At 53.2% G+C, this 20,266-nt stretch overlaps 1 protein-coding gene and 1 long non-coding RNA gene across 4 annotated transcripts in view; one reads left to right on the top strand and one right to left on the bottom strand.

The window, feature by feature from the left end:
* Positions 1-20,266, top strand: part of ZBTB7C (zinc finger and BTB domain containing 7C) — a 299,236-nt gene that overhangs the window by 194,840 nt on the left and 84,130 nt on the right. The window contains exon 1 of one of the 3 annotated variants that reach the window (XM_037033984.1): positions 17,111-17,351. The exons of the other annotated variants lie outside the window; for them this stretch is intronic. The gene's annotated coding sequence lies outside the window, so the exon portion shown is untranslated. Of the gene's footprint in view, positions 1-17,110; positions 17,352-20,266 lie in introns of those variants that run through there. 3 annotated transcript variants of the gene reach the window in all.
* On the bottom strand, positions 7,555-18,757 carry LOC118978488 (uncharacterized). Its single transcript, XR_005064716.1, has 4 exons — positions 18,224-18,757; positions 14,121-14,314; positions 9,267-9,410; positions 7,555-8,342 (listed from the first exon to the last, which is right to left on the bottom strand). It is a non-coding gene; the product is annotated as an uncharacterized LOC118978488 (long non-coding RNA).

Genomic DNA, 20,266 nt, shown 5'->3' with positions numbered 1-20,266 from the left:
TTTGGAGCTCTGGCCCCTTCCTACAGAGTGTGCTTGTGAAATGTTTCTCGGGCCAAGAGTAACCACCATTAGGAGCCTGGCATCAGCTTTGGTCACTTCAAGCCCGGTCATTGTGCCCAAGGAGACTGTGGGTCTGGAGGTAGGTCGGAGCCAAATTGGCAACTCCAGGTCAGAGTGATTAATGCTGGGACTCTTTTCCATTCATTGCCCTCCGCCAATATCTGAGCAGGTTGCAAAAGATTGAGGCATGTCTGTTCCTGCAGGGCCTCTTGTCGTCCTGGGGCCCTGCCAGGCATTGTGTTAGGAGACCAGAGCCTTGGGGCTGGAGGCCCCTGTTGCAGGCTCTGGGCTACCCGGGGTGCTGGGGTCCTGCCTGCTGGACCCGGGCTGTTCATGAGCCCTGCTGTGGCACCTGGGGCTGGAAGAGCAAAAACGGGAGAAATTCAAGTCAGGCAATCTACTATTATCAGTTTTAATAACTGTCAGGAAGGGAAGTAGGCCGAAATGAGTGATTAAAATAATACTTTTGGTTATAGTAGAAGCTCATGAACTTGGATCTTAGTATTTTGGAATTTAGGATAGTTGAGCTTGTCTGTAGTAAAGTTCACCTTTGCACTGTCTGTGAACCCAGAGCCTGGTGAATAAAATAACTGCACACGTGACTTAGAATAGAAAGCAAGGTGCATGTGTGAGACTTTCTTATGATGACAAATTTTGACCAGAAGCAGGGCACTCCATACACCTTGGTCAGCATTTTATTTACAAACACTTATTGGGCATTTCTTGTGTGCCAGGCAGGCCCTGGGCTAAGTGTTCTATACGCACTAATTTTGGGGGGTCTTCATGAGAACCCTATGAGGTAGGAATTATTCTTCCCATTTTATAGACATGAAAGCTGAGGCTGCTAATTGGAAGACTGCTGGGATTCACACCAGGCCAGTTTGGCTCTAGGGTTCATGCCTTTAAACACCGCATGCTCACTATTTTTTGTTTTAGGGCAAGGTGGGTAGGACAGAAAAAAATAAAAAGGGACAGGCCATGGCCCCTGTCCCTCTGGATGTTTCTGATATGGTAAACACAGGGCCTGGCATGTAGTAGGTGCTCAATAAGTGAATTAATTAGTTAAGCAATGGTGAGAACATGGTTTGAACTCCTGGAAGGTAGAAGCGGGATTTGAATTTTTCTGTGTGCCTAGTGTTTGTTCAGGAAGTGAGGGCAGGAGAGGTCAGTGAGTCTAGGCTGGGCATTTTCTAGATGAGGAGACTGGCCCAGGAGAGGGAAGGGGTGTGCCTGAGGCTACAGGGCTTCTTCGTCCGCCACTGGCTCCATGCAGTATTCTGATACCCAGGGGTGAGCTGTAGAAGACTGTGCCTGACACTCTTCACCTTGGCATCTCCCTTGCCTTTGGAGTCTACCCTCTTCTCTTCCCAACAGAGCAGGGCAAGGGACATGGGGACACTGCTCTGTGTGTTTGTTGAATGAACAAACAGCCCTCCCCACTGCCAAGTCAATAATGAAAACCAAGAGAGTCTTGCAGAAGAGGGCCCTGGAGCCAGGACAAGGCAGGCCCCCCAACAGCCATTAGGAATTCTGCAACTCTGGCTCCATAATACTTCCTCCAAACGCACAGATGGCGGAGGTGAAAGCACCTTTCAAGTTCATTGCCCCCTCTCTACCTCCCAGCACTCTCTGTTTTACTGATAAGAACAGTGAGGATCTGGAAGGAAGCAGTACCCGCCCAGGGACATGCAGCCCCTTGGCTGCAGAGCTGGGACTAGAAGCAGGACTTGCACTTCAGGGGACTCTGCTCCTAAGCGCATGGGCTCCTGGCTTTGGGGAAACAGGGCTCAGTCCCATGGTTGTCCTGGAGCCTGCTGGGACCAGCATTAGGAGAAAGCCAGCCAGCGCTGGTGTCCCTGACACTTTTGCAGCCTTCCCCAAGGGTACACCACCCGTCATTTCTGATGGGTGCCTTTGGCGTCCAACTGAAACAGACCCACCAAAGCAAAGAAAAGGAGGAGGAGAAGGGCCAGAGCCAGGAGCTGGTATTTGCTCCTGGTGGGAACCTGGACATACTGAATTTGTCTGCTCATCCGGCCCAGATATCATCTCGTTCCTGCTTGGCACCCGGCTGCCCAGCCTGTGTGTTCTTCCTTGGCACAGTCCTTGAAGGGAAAGGAAGTGGCACTGTCCCCAGGGCACCGGGGAAGGTTGCCAGGTGCCTGCTCCCCATGTCCTCTGTGGCTCTAGCCCCTCTCTTCACCCCTGGTGACACCTCTGGCTGACACTGGATGGGACTGGAATTTCTCCCAGAGGATGGGGCACACCCTCGGGATCTTGCCATTGGTCAGCTTTGGTCTGGGGGATGCAGAGGAGGGCTGTGAGCTGGGCGTTTATGTGTTTAACATGCTTATGTGACACTTTAATATGTGTCAGGGACTGTTCTGAGCACTTACACATACTGGCTTAGGTAATATTTGTGTACTGATAACTTTTCCAGATGAGGAAACTGAAGCAGAGAGGGCCAAAGAGCCTGCCCGGGGCCACACATGAGGGAGGGCAGAGCCTCCATTCCAGGCAGGACAGCCTTTCTGCTCGGACAACAGATTCTTGCCATTTGGACACATAATGTAACCAACCCAGTCTTGGTTGCCTCATCTATCAAATGGGGATAATATTAACCTTACATTAACCTGTCATATGGTAACTTGGAGAAATGTGACGGGCTCTACAGACAGGAGGGCTGTTCCTATCCAGCCATGTCCCAGCTGAGGTTGATTCATCCCCTGATTATTCATTACAACCCCCCCACTGCCCCCGCCATCAGCAGGTTCTGTCAGCAATGGCCTTGTGGGACCAGTGATTTCCCCAGGAAAATGCTGGATCCCCTTTGCCCATAGTGACTTTCCCATGTTCAATCCCAAACCAGTCATGTTGTCTAGATGTTATTTAAAGGATGTTTCTATTGTTACGATTGATATTTACGATTCTTGCTGCCAATGCCCTTGATTGTTGAAAAGCGCTTCTTGGCGAGTACAGCAAGGCCCATAGGGGAGGCCGATGGAGGCCCCAAAGCCCTGCTCACCCAGCTGTGGGGGCTCCTTTGCCCCTCCCCCTATGCAATCACATCACGCCCATTTCCGACCACTGGTTAACTTGTCTGAAGTCCCAGCCTGTGTTCAGAAGGTATGTTATTCCACCGCCGACACGTAAGGCTGAGGAAACCCTCTGAGTGACAGGTAGGGCAGCACCTGCTGAACTGCATGTGGAGAGAGCCCTGAAGGGGCCCCCTCGCCCCTTCCCCAACCCTGCTCCCTCCTCTGCCGCTCCAGAGTCATTCCCACAGCAGAGAACAGACATTTTCTAGGGAGGACTTAAACTTTACTTAGAAATTTGTATTCCTTGTTGTTCCTAAGTACCTTCATTTTCCCCATCGGAAGCAAGGAGAGGAAAAAGGTGTGGTGTGGCAATGGGCGTGCTGGGAGCTCAGGAAGTGTTGCAGGGCCCCTCATCCAGCCTTGGGACAGTGCTTGGTGTTCTCAAGAACGCCTGTAGAGTTAACTTTCACCAGCTGAAACCTGGTGGGCACATCAGCCCACGGAAAAATGAGTACTGTTTAATTCATTCCAAGGAGACAGCAAGATGGTAAAATGATAAACCTTTCGTGCCCTGTCCTTTTTGAGTGCTTTCTTTTACACACTAGATTTGACTTGATCCTCACAAAGATCCTACAAGGCAAGGTATGCCTATTTGACTAATGCCTGGAGAGGGAAAGAACAAGTCCTAGCGAAAAAGAAAGCAGAGGCCCATGGGGCTAGTGTATTTCCCCTACTCTTGACTGCTGGGCATGTTGATAGCAAACCTATAGCCATGGTGGATAAGCACATAGCTCTTGCCAGTGTCTGCTTTGGGTGCTGAACTTAAGCCTGACTCTGTCTTCTCTCTTCCTTTTCCCTTGCCTTGTCTTTCTTTCTTATTTTTTATGTATGTTTATCTTGCATTGTAGACACATTCACAAAGTAGTTCAAATCCTCCTGGAATAAGATAGGTTATAAATACACAGGTTCCTACACCCAGGATGCTGTTGTTAATCATTTCATAAGCTCCCCTGTGGAGGAGCTATCTGCATTTGGCCAGCAGCTTCTTTTGTAACCATGGGCACACCCTGTTTCCCTAGGGGGGAAGCGAGGGTGTAGGTCTGTGGGGGCTCCAGGGAGCCTGCAGTGCCGTTGGGCTGAGTACGCTTCTGTTTCCAAGCCTGTTGGAATCACACAGCTCCGAGATGTGGTAAGATATTAAAGTCAGGTTTTTCTGGTACAGCTCTGTTTGCACTAAACCAGTGGTTCTCAGCCTTGGCTGGGGAGCAAAACTTGGCTGGAGGAGCACCCCCCTCCCCCCAGCAAAATGAGAAAAATCATTTAAAATTTCGCAGAAATAAAGTCTGCCTAACATAGTAAAAGGATATTGGAGGTACAAGGAAACCTCATTTATTTGCCTGCTTCCTCCAGCTGGGTCACAGACAAGACCCTGAGAGTGAGAGAAGACCACTTTGCGCCTCCAACAGAAGTCACTGAACACACGCTCTAGCACGTGTTCCCTGTCACTCAGGGGCCTGTTTGCTCCTGTTTTACGCACAATTCTAATGTATTTGGTTTTCTAGTTTCGCGCCTGCGTGAGACCGTGTGGAACAACTGAGAACACAGGGCAGAGGCCTGCTGGTGAAAATGCAGGTCTGTAGCAGCGTGCTCTCTCTCTCCCCTCACCTGGGGGCTCCAGGGGGCAGCCCTGGCTGACGCAGGCCGCTGTGTGGTGAGGGTTTCTCTGGCTGGCTTTTATGAAGGCTCCTTTAGATCATTTGTGCGATTCACAGAAATCTTCAGGCATTCTGAAATGCCTGAAGAGACCAGGCATTAAGAAGTGACTGTGTGTCTCAGAGGGTTATCTTGCTTAATCTGAGTACACAGAGGCCAGCCAGAGGCTCTGGCAGGTAAGACTTGAAATGAGGTGGAGAGAAGTGCAGGGTTGGGGGACAGGGCCAGATTGTCACATAAAAATGCTCACCATAAAATGGCCAGTGTGGAAAACAGGGTAAAAGAGTTGCCTTTATAATGGAATTATAAACACATAACTCTTTTTCAATGCATGTATATACTTTCAAGATCAAGAAACATAAATGTGTTGTTTTCTAAAATGAAAGGAAACACTAGACTCAAGAGGCCTATAGAAGCAGGAGAGGGAACCCCCTAAGAACCGAACAGGGTGGATTTGGGGGCCACCTTGGAAGAAAGCTCAGGGGTTGCCCTAGCTTCTGGGACAGTCACTAGCCACAGTCTCCTGGGGTTCTGCTCTCCCTGGACAAGCTCAGTCCTCATCCTGCCCCAGAGAACAGACCTGAGGCTCTGAGTGCGGAGCGCTGCCCCATCCCGCAGAGAGTGTCTCCCTGGCCTGTCCCCGAGGCTCACTGGGCCTTTCATTAGGGGGTCCCGTCACCCCTGTCAGAGCCAGGATCTCCCACAGACTGTTTCCTCCTGCCTTGACTGACCTCCTGGCTGTTCAAATGGACTCCTGACCCCTGGTCATGCCTGCTTGTTAGGAGCCCAGGGGACAAGGCCACACATCTGGTACTGACATGCCTAGACCTGACTCCTGCTTGCTCACTTTGAACACCCGCTGCCTTCTCTGCCCCACGGGCCTCTCAGACTCTGAGTCCAGCTTTGGCCTCTGGGCTTGATAAGACTTGCACAGGCCTTCCCTTCAGGTTTTCCCAGCCATGACCCTGAGCCACCACTGTGACCCTGTCCACCCCCACCGTCCTAGCCCCACCTTAGGGACTGACTATATCTCTTGCCTCCTGCGTCGCATGCCTTCCAAGCTCTACAGCTTCCACAATCAAGATCAAAACCCAAGAAATAAGAGTTAAAAGGGCCACCGATTTTAATCAAAGGCTCGTGCCCACCTGCATCAGAACCTCACAAGAACACTCAAGGCTTTGGCCTCAGCTTCTACAGTCAAATTCCAAAAAGACATGGGTCATGCCTCTGATTGTACCTGGAGTGAGTGACTCTGGATGGACTGAGTCACAGCGCTGTGGCCAGTGGCCAGTCTCCCTTTTCTACAGCTTGTGAAGTTGAAGGTCTAGATTAGGATCATTCATCAAGATGTTGTGCTTCCTGACACACAGTCTGTGCTGCGTCCGTGTTTCATCCCTCCCCTCCCTCCCTCCCTCCCTCCCTCCCTCCCTCCCTCCCTCCTTCCTCCCTCCCTTCTTTCCTCCCTCCCTCCCTTCTTCTCTTCCTTCTTCCTTCCTTCCTGTCTTTCTTCCTCCCTCCCTTCCTTCCATCCTTTTTTCTTTCCTTCCTTCCTTCCTTCCTTCCTTCCTTTCCAGTTGACCCTGGCAGTGAGCTCCCTGGGCCTTTTCTATGCCCCAAATCTTAGGTGGCCCCAACAAGGAATTCAGGCGCTTGTCTTTCTATGCCCTACATTATCTGGAAAGAGGCAGAAAGCAGAAAGAGCGTGGGTACAGTCCAGCCCTGTTCCATTCCTTGGCTGACCTTAGCAGCTTATTTAAATCCCCTTGGACCTCACCCCATCTGTAGAATGGACACACTGTCATCTTGGGGGCTTGTAAGACTGAAGTTTTTTAAATGTCTGCAAAGGCTTTTGTGTATTGTCTGACTCCTATTAGATGCCCAATAAATGGGAAGTATTACTATGACTATTACTACTATTGTTTTTAACAAATGTAGATAATAAGATAATTTCAAGTATATTCACTAAACTATCCTTACAAAGGCAAAGAGAACAGTAGGGTTAAGATATTCCAGGTCCAACCCTTTTGCGGGAGACGAAGATGAAGGTGATTACTGACCACATGATGTGACTGTTCTCAAAGGCTCTGTCTAGCCTGGGCTGCAGAATCTAGTCCACCTGGCTTCCAGCCCCGACCGTTCCTCTCATATGTGAAGTCATTGGCTTCAGTGACATCCCATTGCTGGGCCTCCATTTCCTCTCTCGTATATGGGGAGGCCCAGCGCTGCCCAGAGCACCAGGGCTGCTGAGGAGTAACCAGGCTAACACTTGGAAAGCACTCAGCACAGTACCTGACACCGGTGCTTGAGGAGGGCTCCCCATGGTTGTTTTCAAAGGTGTCCCATCTTAGGCAAGAAACGGCGCTGGAAAAGTTGTGAAACCAAACCCCATCTTCCCACGAAATGATGTCATCACTTCTCGAAGGCCTTATCTTTGCCTCTGGTCATTCTTGGAGGGCAGGGACGGGATACCCCAGCGGCAGGTCTGCCAGCTCGGGCAGCTTCTTGTCACACAGTGGAAGAAAAGATGAAGTGGCACAAATCCTGGTTCTTTATCTGGTTGCTACCTGAAGATTTTTTTTCTCTATCTGTATCTATCCATCGTCTATCAGAGAAGGACTGCCAATAATTATTTCCTCTGTCCTTGCCGTGGGTAAAGTATAGACACACATAGCTCACACAATAAACAATTTATATTTCTAGCTGACTTTAATCTTTCAGCTGAATATTATTTTTTGAACTGCTGGGCGAGCGTGTCAGAAACGTTTTTAGAAATCTGATGAACACGTGGGCTGTCTCTCCAGGAAAAGGAACATACTCATACAACTTTACACATGATTTAGCTGGGGGTGTAAGGGTCTCTGAAGCCCACCAAGACACCCAGTGAAGGACCCTGCTGAAGCCAGAGCCCAGCTCTCCTATGGAAACCACCGAGGTCCCGGCAGCCACAGATGCCAGTTAGGCATGCATACCAGGGTCCTTCCACAGGAACGCCCCCATCTGGCAGGCCAGGCCCCAGACACCTTTCTCTGCACCTTTCCTCGTGGATCACCCACTGCTCTGGCCAGTTTGGCTGGCCTCGGTCCCTCCCTTTGGCTATCACTTCGCCTTTGTCCCACTGTGTCCCCACCTACTAAGCTACACCTAACCCATAGTTCAAGTGTGTAAGGACCTCCTCTGAGTAACCAGAAGGGGGTTCAGAGAGTGTGTGGAGCTTGAGCAGAAAGAGGAGAGGCAGAAAAACAATGAAAAGCACTGAAATGTGAGCTCTTGGCACAGCTGAAGTCAGAGCTGGCAGGGAAAGCGGGACAGAGAGAGAACGATGCACCAGGCTTCATTTTCCCCTGCTGCCTGGTTAGAGATCAAGGAAGCCAGTCATGGCAAAATCTTTTTGGCCGGTGAACCAGAAATCCCTGGGTTGGTGTCCCAGCGCTGGCACTGACGGAGTGTGTAACTTTGGCCAGGTCGCAGGTCAATCAACAGTCCAGCCTCACTTTCCTCATCTTTAAAATGAGGGTGGAAATGTTGGCATAGCTGTAATAAAATTGACACTCCTGAGTGTTGCAGGTGTCAGCCCAAATGTTCAGCCTTTCTGGAAAATGCAATTTAGCACTATACGTTGGGAGCCGTGAAAAGGTACATATCCCTTTCATCTCTCTTCTGAGAACCTAATCAAAGGCAGTGATCCTTTAAAATGGAAGGGAAGCATGCATAAGGATGTTCCTCCCAATATTATCCGTAATATAGAAAAGCCCCAAGCGTCCACGGGCAGTGCGTGGTTACATGTGTCATGGAGCGTCCACTCGCTGCTGTTCTGTGCGGCCATTAAAAGTGGTTGATGCAGAGAACATGCTTAAGGTGCAACCCAGCAGCTGGAAAACTCCTTCCGCCCCCCTTCCTGACCTGCCCATCACACACCTGAAGGACCTAGGTCAGTGAAAGTGGCTCTTCACAGCAGACTCTCAACCAGGGGCCCCTGCTGGGCAAGGCCAAACCAACCAATTACCAATTACCAATCTCCACTGCTTCTGTGACATTGGCGTGCATCCCCTAGGAAGTCAGTGAAAGTGGAGATTTGGGGTTCAGATTCTGATTGAGTGGGCCTGAGGCGGGGCCCAGGAATCTGCGCTGTAGCCAGCTTTCCAAGAGACTCTAGCAGAGGATTAGAAATCCGTATTCGGAGAAACACTACCACGCTTCAATCACTGCACCCCATATGCCTGCACAGCACACACTCCAGGCTGTTACACCTCTTCTCTTCATCAGTGAGACCTCCACACTCTTTAGCCAGGATTTCTAAGTTGCTTTTGTGCTGAAACTCACCATGAGTGAGCCTGCTAACCATGCCGGAGAGATGGCTCTTTAGTCTCTGCTGTGAGATGCCCCAAACTGCACCTACAGCCTCCAGCCAGGGCGTGGTCTGCCTGTTTCGCTGCAGTTATGGTGAACGGGACTTACCCTGTGTCTCACTCTGGTTTCTCCTGCTTGATTTGAAGTCCAGAGGTACTCTGAGCCACCTTATGCAGTTTCCAGGGTCAAGACCGACTTGTAGAGGTGGTTAGTATGGCCTGGGTTCAGGTCCTGGCTCTGAGCTGCCATTCTCTGAAAGGGAGTAAAAATGTACGGGCTTGCAGGTTGTCGAGGATTAAAAGAAATAATGCCTGTGAAGCTCTTGGCCTGACTCTTGCAGCTATGCTAATTATGATTATTTTCCTGTCCTTGGGGGTTAGCAGTGAGTCTTCTCTTTGATGTGGTTTTTGTAGGAGGTCAAGTCCCTTGTTTTATTCTCCACAATGGCCATTCAGTTCTGCCCTGTTTCCCATCCACTCTCCAAGCCTGACTTTGAACTTAGGGAAAACGCCAGCTTCAGTGAGAAGGTCCTTGCCACCCTCACAATGTGGTGAGGTCGCTGTACTGACTCTCCAGTCCGGCTGGTTTGTCTGGCCGGGGAAAAGGCTGGGGACCAGCCTCGCCATACTGTGCACCCCCTCACAACAGCACGCTGCCCAGCAAGAGGGGTAAGACCAGGCCCTGCTGGAGCAACTGGGGCCAGTTAGAACAGACAGTTCTCTGGCAGGTGCCAGGGGCCTGTTTGCTGCTTTATCCAACAGAGAAATGGCTGGCACATGCCCTTTCCCCAGCCAGCAGTCAGCCCATGGCCCATCTGCCACCCCTCTACTCACCGGGCCCCCTCACACGGGACACCCGCACAGGCAGGCCTGCACATACACACAGCCCTGCCACACCTTCCCCATCGCTGTCATCAGGGAGATGTCAAACACCAGTGAGGGGACAACTGGGCACTTAGAAAGTATCTGCTATGCTCAAAAGATCCCAATAACCTGACTGGGGAGTAGGGCTCACATGTTTGCAGGGCCTCGGGAGGGCCAGGCCAACCTTCACAGCATTTACTGGGGGAACTTGGGTCAAGGCCAGAACGCGCAGCTAGCACAGCCTGGACCTCAGCTCCCCAGGCTCCCTGGGCCCACAGGGCCCTGTCCCGCTGGTGTCATTTAGTATCAATCAAGTTAGTTGTTTATCTCAGTTGAGGTTCTTAGTTGTTGTGGGTTTGTCTGTTTGTTTGTTTCCTGTGTAGAAATGTCCCCTTAAAAATAAGCTTCTCTAGAAGCACAGAGCTAAATTCTCCCCTCCCTTTGCAGGTCAGTCTAGATGGCCATGCTAAGGAAGAGGGACAGCTCTGGGAGCACTGGGTGAGGACTCAGGTAGCCAGTAGTCCATGTGAATGTGACCTTGGGCAAGTCACCTCCCTGCCCTCAACACCTTGTCCTCGCTCTGTATGGGACTGGGACGGTGCCTTGGCCTCATCCCTCTGACTTATGGTAGGCTGGTATCTGTTTACTGTCTTTCCCTTCCTGGAAGGTCACCCCATGAGTACCCAGAGGTGTCATTGTTTAGCACTTCATAGCTAAAGCCTAGAGTAGTGGGGAGATGGGGGAAAGACAGGCAATCAGTATATACCTGTGAAGGGAAGGAAAGCGGGGAGAGAGGGAGGGAGGGAAGAGGGAAGAGGGAAGAAGGGAAGGAAGGACAGAACTGCCTCGCCGGTCCTTGGTTGGGAGTGCCCCTCTTCCCCACCGTTGGCCCCTGCCCTTGGCCTGGTCCTGGCTGAGCTGTTCCCTTCCAGCAGGCTCCCAGCCTGCTCTGGTGGTGACGGGCTCAGTTGCCCAAAGCCCCAGCCGGGCCTCGCTGAAACTCTTGGCACCCTCCCTCCTCCTGCTGTAGGTGCCTGACTGTGCTGTGCAATATCATCTGAAAGGAGGGTGAGGCCCTGGCAGCCCTGGGGCCCTTGGGCTGTGAGCAGACGGCTGGGACCCTGCTCGCTCACCCTGTCTATTGTGTAGCCAGCCAGCTCGGAGCTTCCCCCACACCCCATCCAGGCAGGGTACTTTCCCTCACTTCCCCCACGGAGAACAATCCATGCACCCTCTGCTTAGCCAGCACCTCCCTCCGAGGTCAGGACAAGCTCCAGCTGGTCTCCCTGTGCACCTGAGAAGGGGGAGGAGGCTCGAAGATCAAGGCCTCCCCTTTGGGCCTTGCCTTCACCCTCCAGCTCCCACAGGACAGGTAGCCAGAGGCCAGGGGGCCATAGGACTCGGCTTCTCTGGATCGCCTCTTGAAGAAATGGAGGAGGTTGGGCAAGGCACGTGGCACACTGCCAGTGGGTTCCGGCTGCCTGGGTCCGCCCCGCTCAAGCACAGCACCAGCAGTGTGTGGGGCGCTGGCCACTAACTGATTTGGAAGAGCTTGGCCACCGGATAAGGGGCTGTTAACACCCTGCGTAGGCTCATTGGGTAGCTCCTCTGCTTCCCATGCTCAGCAGCAATGGGTTATTATTTCCAATCTGCATTTTAATACATTTCAGTGAAACCTGATCTCTAGATCAAAGCGATAGGGCCTTGTGATTGCAGTAAACTCCCCTGTGGCAACAGTACAAACATGACTTTGTAATAGCAAGGGTTTGGGAGCTGGATGGCTGTGAAGGAGGAGGCTGGCCTGTCCCCGAAGGGCCACCGCTTCCTCTCGTTCTGGCTGAGTTTTCTCTTAGTTTTTCTCAAAATTTAATTAAACATTTGTTGAGCACCTAAGAACTGCACAGGGGGATGTCAGATGAAAACTATGTTTAATGCAGTGTGGACTGTTCACTCCAGTGAGAGAGGGAGATGGACAGACGGACAGGCAGACAGACACTGAGACCAACCACCCAAGTACTGTGATGCCACAGTTGTTAGCCTGTCTAACGTGGGGAGATTAGGAGTGACCGCCCCGCTGCCTCCCAAATTTCCTCTAAGATGGAAAAATTTCATAGACATATTTTCCAATACATTTCGTATATTAATATTCTCTTAAAATTATATATCTGTATATATAAATTTTTGGAAGAATCAATCTCACTAGAGTTTTCATCCTTAATTGCAAAGGTCTCTCTGTTCTGCCACTCACTCACTTTTAGATCTGGCCCTCGCTCTTCTCATCTGCAAAGTGGGAATAAAAATCCCTTCTTGGTCCAATCTCAGATCGTCATGCAGGTCAGCTGGGATACCAGGGTTAGAGTGCCACTCAGGCCCTGCAGGAGTAGAAGCTGACATTATCGAGGGCAAGGCCCTGGTGCGCTGGGGGAACCCGGCTGTTGGGGGTGGAAATCCTCAGATGAAATCAGCCCTGCCTTGGTCTCGTGCTGGCTCTGTCTGAGGCAGGAGCCGCTCCCTCTGGACAAATTTCCATGCTGGTGCAGCAGCAGGCGCCGGTGGGGGGGGTGGGGGTGGCTGACCTTCACTCAGTCCCTACCAGCTGATTTTTCCAAAGAGTCAGCAGGGCTGACCACAGAAGCGAAGCCTCCTCAAAGCCATCTCAAGTGTATAATGGCCGGGATTCTCCTCCTGTGTGTTCAGTGGCACCTGCACCTTTTCAGAGAGTGAAGGCCAACCTGCCTGCCCAGCAGCAGACCTGGCAGGACACGTGGGCATTTCCTCCATGTCCCCATTTACAGAGGATAAAGCGGAGGATCTGGGAGGGCATGGGACTTCCCATGGGACCAGTGTTAGAGCCAGGATAGATCCGCTCTTCTTACCTCCTGGATCTGGGGTTCTCTTTGTCCTGCACATATATGTCAGGGCCTGCTGTACGCCACGTACACACAATGGAAAAGATATACTGGCTGACTACCCACAAGCAGCCTGCATTCTAGTGGGAGGGACAGTCAACAATAATTCAACATAAGCGTGTAGTTAAATAAAAGTGTGCAAGTTGCATGAAAGTCTGAAATAGATAATGGGGAGGAAGGTCCCCAATTTACCTGTGGTGGTCAAGCAAGGCCTCTCTGAGGGGGTAACATTGCCGTGAGACCTGATGGAGGGTGTGGGCATGTCAGGTCGGTGAGCTTGAGCATGCAAAGTCCTGCCACAGAAGGGAAGAGGAGCTTGGAAGGTTTGCCAGGGCCTGGCAGCTGGGGGCGGGAGGCAGGGGTGAGTGTGCCGAGAGAAGCAGGGATGTCGCTGAGCCTCGTAGGCCACAGTGACCAGTTCAGGTTGCACTCTAAGTGCCCTGTGACACAACCAAATGCACATTTTAAGGAGATGACGTAGGCAGCCTTGTGGCTCTGGGCTGGATGCACAGGAGAGGAATGGGAACAGGGGCTGGGTTAGGAGGTCCCTACTGAAGTCAAGGGCAAAGGGAGTGGTGGCTCAGTCCAGGGCAGTGGTGGAGGAGGTGGCAGAAAAGGGGCGGATGGGAGATCTATTTTGCAGATAGTCTCCCAGATGGATGGATGGGCTGGGGTGGGGTGTGGGGTGGGAAGGAGAGGGAGGCAGGAGGCGCCACATTTCCAGCTTGAGTCCTGTGTGCGGTCTCTAGGGAAGATTTGCTCGAGAGCTTTACCAATGTCCAACCTCCATCTCGACCTCTTCCTGGCTAATAATAGCTTCTCAGTTCAGCAAGCGTCATCACTGGGCCTCTTTAGCAGGTGGAGAAACTGAGGCACATATCAGCAAAGTAAACTGCTTCATAGAGAACCAGTTGTAGAAACCAGACAAAGAGCCAGAGCTCAACCCCCAAGGGTGGTCTTTGGGCACCAGCATCCCAAAGACCCAGCTGTCAGGTCCACTTCTATGATTTATCAAGCCGTGTGACCTTGAACAAATGATAAGACCTCTCTGAGTCTGCTTCCTCATCAGTAAAAAGGGGAAATAAGATCACCCACCTCATGGGGTGTTGGAAGGACTAAGTGAGGGGCAGATCTCAGCAGGTACCAGTTATTTACTATTTCTAGATCATGCGGACCATCTCTGTACCCACCTCTTGATACAGGTGCACACAGACACTGTGGGCAGCTGCACGTGCTCTTGCAGATGCCACCTGTGTGCCAGTGTCACGGCTGACGCCCAGGCGCCACTAAGACTTCAGGTGAAGACAGGAGCAGATTTGCTCACTGTGCCTCCATTCAGCTTCTGAGCCAGGTCCGGCGGTTGCAGTGGGAGCTTTCATCCTTCCTGCAACAAGAGTGAGACGCGGGTTTGGAGGCAGATGTGAAAAGCCAGGCGCCTGTAAACACGGGCCTGTTTCCCAGTGTTCTGACTGACCTGACCTGGGAAGGGGGGCGGGGTGGGAAGGAGAGTGGGTAGAGGAGGCTGAGTAAGAGGGAGGAGGCCAAAGAGGGCCCAGGAAGGGACCACATCCCAAAAGGAAGTGCACAATAACAGATCTAGCGTCTGGCCTGCCCAGAGCCCTTTCTGTGGGTGGCTTTGAGAGCCTCTCCTTTATGGTTCCTTTATGGTACTATTCCCAGGAAGCAGCTGGCACAGGGGTTGAGGGGCTGAGAATAGGGAGGGGAGGCTGGAGGGGTGGTGGGGCAGGGCTCCCCACCTTTCGCCCAGAGCGGTTCTGAAGGGTGTGTCCCCACAGGGCACACACACACAGTGATTAAGGGGGAGGGCAGAATGACATTCACTGTCCACAGCAGGACCCAGCCAGTGGGCTGGACGGTGGCCAGCTCTCCCCAGGCTCTTGGCTGCAATATCATCAGCCTTGGCACCACCCACTGGCCTACTCAGACACTCCTTCAGGTCCAGGGGCTGGAGCCCCAGGAGGAGGGGCTGCCTGGGGGCAGGCGGGCCAGCAGTGCAATTCTCCCCCACCCTTTCCTGCAGCTCCCCTCCCCCACCATCCCCTCCGCCCACACCCAGCTCCAACTGGATTTGAAAGGGGTGCTCCAATCCTCCCTCCCTCTTCAGCAGGCCTTGCTCTGCACACCTTCCTTTCAGCCTGAGGATATATCCATAAACTGCTTCCACCCTATGGACCCTAGCCTGGTGCTTTATCCACTGGGAGAACCCTCTAAATTAGGCCTGCCGGCCCCTCCCCCAGGCTTCCCTCCCCATCCTGATGTGCCCTCCTGCTCAAAATGGCACAAACTCCCAGGCCTGCATAGCCCACCTCCTGAAGCCCTCTCCTGCTGAGACTGCTCTGGGCTCCTTGGCTGCTCTGCAGAGTGAGGGCCCTGTTCCTTTCTGGGCCCTGCCCCACACTAACCAGCCACCTGTGCTTTATCTCCCCACCAGACAGGAGGCTCCGAGGGTGGCACCCCACTGTACCTGCCCCACCCACCTCCACCCAGGCCACTGAGGGGAACCCCTAGGTGCACAACAGACTCTTCTGGATTGGTACTGATTCCATCCAGGTCATGTGTTGGCACCTTTACCTACCTGGTCTGGGATTGAAGTGTGGAGTTACACTTGATTAGCTACTTAATTAGTGACTTTGTGAACAAAGGGATTTGACTATTCATTCTTTGGCTTGGATGTTGTGGGACTACGTGGGTTTGGATAAAAAGTTATGCAGTCATCCAATCTGGGAATCTGTCCACCTGTTCAAGTGCCTCCCCTTCTGACCTTCAGTGCCCAATTCCCGGATTTAGCACCCGTTTTCACCCTCCCTGTCTCCAAGCCTCTCTGTCCCCTCACCATGCCATTCATGGCCCTCCCATCATCACGAAGAGAGTCTGACAAACTCATTCTGGCCCCATGTGGAGACGCCCCACCTGGGCCCACAGGTAGGTGCAGTGTTAGAATTGGAGAGACCTTCCCTGCCCTACTGAAGCAATTCTGCCTGCTTGGCGCAGGCTCTGTGCAGGGCGTGCCCAAGAAGTAATGAATCACTAGCACTGGGATTTCAGGCAGGGGGCACCTGTTGGAGGAGATAGTTTAGTCTGAACCATTGCCCTGGAGTTCTACACATCAGAACCCAGTCTTTGGCCTCCATAGACCTTTGGGGTTTACTCTTGGCTTTGGGGTGCTTTAAGGGCCATGGGCTGCCCCTGGAAGAGTGGCAGAGGCCACAGAGGGCCGGGCCTCTCATTTGATTTGTGTGGATTCTCTGTGGCACCAGGCGCAGCCGGTTGCCAGGGGAAAACTACACCCCCCCCCCGCCCCCGTTTCTGAGAAGAGCCAAGTTAAGTACCAAGGAGTTAATGGTGGTTTCCCCCAGGTGAACTTGAAGGTCAGTTTCAGGGGAGGGAGATCTGACAGCAGCTGGAGCCTCCTCTCCCGCAGTTTTCAAAAAGGGTGTGGGGGTGTTGAGGAACTGCTTGGGAGAGGGTGCTGGGCCACACCTCTCTGTGATTGGCGGTTGGCCCACCCCAAAAGTGAACTGTTGGATCGCTGGTTGGCATTTCTGAGTCAGTCTCAGAACCAAGACAAAGCAAATGAGAGCCTGTGTGATTTGTGTGTTGGAAGAGAAGTGTCAGAGCGGCCCCCAGCCCGGCCTCAGGACCCCACCTGGGCCAAGCCCAGCTGAGCAGCCCTTCTGGACAGGTGGCAGGGGACAGGCCCTGGGTTCCAAGTGCCCCTCAGGCGCCTCCCTCTTTTTTATTTACCACTCCAATGCTTTCTACGAGGTGCTTGATTTGGTTAAGTTACACTCACGACCCTTTAAGGAGAAAACATATAATTCTAGTAATTTTATTGGGCACAGGTTTCAGGCAAATGGAAATAAAATTGCCTCTAAAAATAAAAGACACGCAGAATTGAATAAAACAATAATAATAAAAAGCCGCCGCTGATTTGAGGTAAGTGGTGAGGCATTTTGTGAAGCAGTAGAGAAAAATAAACGGAGAACCCTGGAGAAAAGGGGCGTTTGGGCAGGGGCGGTGTGTGTGTGTGTGGGGGGGGGGGGGAATCCCCACCACCTCTACTTCCATTTCAGCTTTACCATTACAAAGAGCTTAATTTGCCTATTGCAAAGTGAGGCACACAGCACGATTGGTGAAATCGGTCCTTGTCCCGCGCTCAACAGTACAGGTGGACGAAAGGGGCTGCTTGCCAAATACTTCTGGTTGGAGGGAGGGGTCGGAGTGCTTTCTCAAAACCACTCCTGGAATGGCTTAACTCGCCCAGCACGAATCAATGACAACCTCCCGCCGGCTGCGGCAGGCTCCCCTGAGCAGCGCTGCCGCGTGGATTCCCAGCCCGGGACCCTGGCGGCGCTCCGGACGCGACCCGGGCACGAGCGCGGCGCCCCCGGGGCGGCCAGGTGGGTCTTCGGCGGCCTCGGCCGGGGAGCAGGGTGTGATCGGGGCTCGGGGAACCGGGCGGCCAGGCCGCGGAAAGGGGGTGGGAAGGAAGCCTTTGAGGGCGTCGGGGAGAGCTCGCGCGGGCGCCCCGCGGCTGCGCCCCCACCTCCGGCGCTGTGGGCAGTCTCACCGCTGGAGCGGGGACCCTTGGGCCCGGGGTGGCGGCAACCACTGGCGCTCGCCGGACGGCGTCTGCACGAAATTTCAAACCCGCGCCAGAGCTGGAGCCGAGCGTACCGGGGAGCCCGGGGCTGGAGCCCCAGAGCTAATGGAAGGGCGTGCGGCCGCGGCCGCGTACCGCCTAGCGAAATGCGAGAGTCTGGAAGTCCCGGGACGAAACTCGTCTCTCTTTCTCGTTGGCCGTGGCCCTCTCGGGCAGCCTTGTGGGGGTGGGGACGTGTGAGGGGCAGGCGCTTCCAAGGCAATGGTGGATATATGTTTTTAGTATCGAGCTCCGCCGCCCCCCGAAAAGCTTGGTCCTCCCTAGTATCGGATGCAAAACTTGGTGGATGGGAGGGGGAGGGAGGACAGCGGCCGTGGCAACACCTGGCACAAGTCGAAGTCCCGAGAGGGGCAGAAATTAAAGCGGGGGGTTGGCAGGAGTCTCTCTCCTCCAGCCAGCGGGGGAGTCCCGTCTGGGCCCGAGTTTGATCTCCGGCGGAGCTGGGTGGGTGGGGGACCCTTCCCTCCACTTCAAACTGGGTGTGAGCGGGAAGTAACAACTCCCGCCCTCCGGGCACTCCAGCCAAGCCAGGGTCTGGGACTCCCCAGGCGGCCAGCGGCTGGAAGTGGGGATGGGGTGGCAGGGACCGGGCTCCGAGGACAATCATACCCGAGTCGCAGTCCGAAGCGTCTGGTTCCCTGCAGCTGAGTTCAGCGGCCACGGCGCTGGCCTGGGAAGGACTCGGGACGGAGCTGGAACCCCCTTGCACTCAGCGGCTGTAGGGAGGGCTTCGGGGTGGTCCCCAGTCCCTGGCTTCTGTAGTCCTGGCTATAGGTGGGCGGGCAGGGACTACTGCCCTCTTTGTTTTAACCCTTGGTGCTGGGCGCTGCAGAAGAGGCAGCCCCTTTCTGGAGAGTCACTGGCCCACTGGTGGTATCCCTCTTCCAACCCCTCTAAATGCAATCATTTGAAAATTTGAAGGAGGTGGTTGAAATGATCAAGCAGTTTTCTCCAGACTCAAAAGAAGATTTTGCGGAAGAGGAGGGCAGGCGAAAAAACGGGTGAAGGCCCTGCCAGGTTCAAGTTTCAGCTCCACTCCTTCACCCAGTTAAGTCCTGGGGGATTAACAGTGCTCAGGAACCTCCTTTGTCTGGATCTTCTAGAAAGGAAAGTAAGCGGGCACCGCCCTCTCCTCTTAAAAGGGAAAAGAAACCCACTGTCTCCCCCCAAAGAAAACCTGGGGTCAGCCAGCCTGTGCTCCGTCTCTCAGGATAAGGTGTTTGGTACTGTTTCCTAGGCTTCCAAACTGCCACAATAAGGACCGCGCAAGGGCCGCGGTGTCCTCATCATCCCCAGTTTATAGATGAGGGACTGAGGTCCAGGGGGCCAGGTAAGTTCATGGCTCCTTGCACAGAACCACAGAGCCACACAGGCCCTGAGGCCACCAACTTGGGCTGCAGAACTCAAGGCGTAACCTGCTGTGTCAGTGCTGGGAGAGAAACCAGAGAGCAGACAGGTAGGGTGGAAAGGGAAGAGACATTCAGGGGCCAGCTACCCTGTGCCAGACACTGGGCTTGGCATACATTATCTCTCCTGACTCACATAACCTGTGAGATAGGAATCATTAGACCCACTTTGCAGATGAGGAAACTGAGGCCCAAAGGATAAGTTAAGTAAGCTGCACAGCTAGTTAGTGACAGAGCTGGGAATCAAAGCTACCCATTATACCACACGTTTTTAGCATCTTACAGTCTAGTTGGGAGAGACAAGAATCACTTTGGTATAATTATAGCACAACGCAAAATAGTATGTGAGCGGTACACAGAATATTAGCCGTTCTGAACCTCATTTTCTTCCCATTCAATCAAGCAATCACTCACTCGACAATGGTTGTATTGTCTAATGTGTGGCTCCAGGCACCATGCTAAATGCTGGGCATACATCAGTAAGAAGACTGACCTCAGTGAATGGGAGGAGTAATAGTAATCGCATATCCTTCAATGGGTACTGATTGAGCGAGTGAATGAGATAGTATGGGGGAAGGTGTTGCAAAAGCATTTCCATGGAGGAGAAGCAGCAGGAGGCCTGGGTGAAGAGGAGGGGTGGGCAGCTGGAATGACGAGCCGCCCCCACGCTATAGTCAGGGAACACGGCAGCACGCACAGTGCCCGTGGAGCTGTTCGAGCCCCTGCTATTCAGATTGCTGGTTAATGATTGTGGGTTCCAAGTTGGGCCTTTAGTTTGGGCACACCCCAGCTGAGGGGAGGGGGCATGCGGTGACAAGAGCCTCCATGCAGCCTCCAAGAGGATAGTCTCCTCTCTGGAGCAGTGCCAGCGGGGCTGAGACCCCCCCTGAGGATCACCCTCCTTGTGCATCAGCCCCATTCCTCAGGGACCATGGTGACTCGCCACACCTGCAGGCCTGGAGCGGCAGCTCAGAGCCCCTCATCTCAGCACGGGGGAAGCTTGTCTGTGTCCTCCAGACTTGGCAGCGCAGCCAGTTCTGGAACGCAGGTCTCTTGGCCATCCACAGTTCTCAGAGCAGCTCACGCCAGCCTGCCAGTGCTTTTTAGGGTTCAACCAAAAAGACCGCTCTTCACTGGCTTCCGTCTCCGTTTAGGATGCCGTTTCCCAGTGCTCCTGCCTGTCTCTGCTTCCGCTGACCTGACATACCTGTCCTGATAAAGTGTTGTTGGCGGGATCTTTGAGACA

This window comes from Sturnira hondurensis, unplaced genomic scaffold (assembly GCF_014824575.4).
Source record: "Sturnira hondurensis isolate 20B ecotype Veracruz unplaced genomic scaffold, ASM1482457v3 Scaffold0001872, whole genome shotgun sequence".
Lineage (NCBI taxonomy): Eukaryota > Metazoa > Chordata > Mammalia > Chiroptera > Phyllostomidae > Sturnira > Sturnira hondurensis.
The sequence above is the reverse complement of the archived record's forward strand: the minus strand, read 5'-3'. Positions and strand labels throughout refer to the sequence as shown.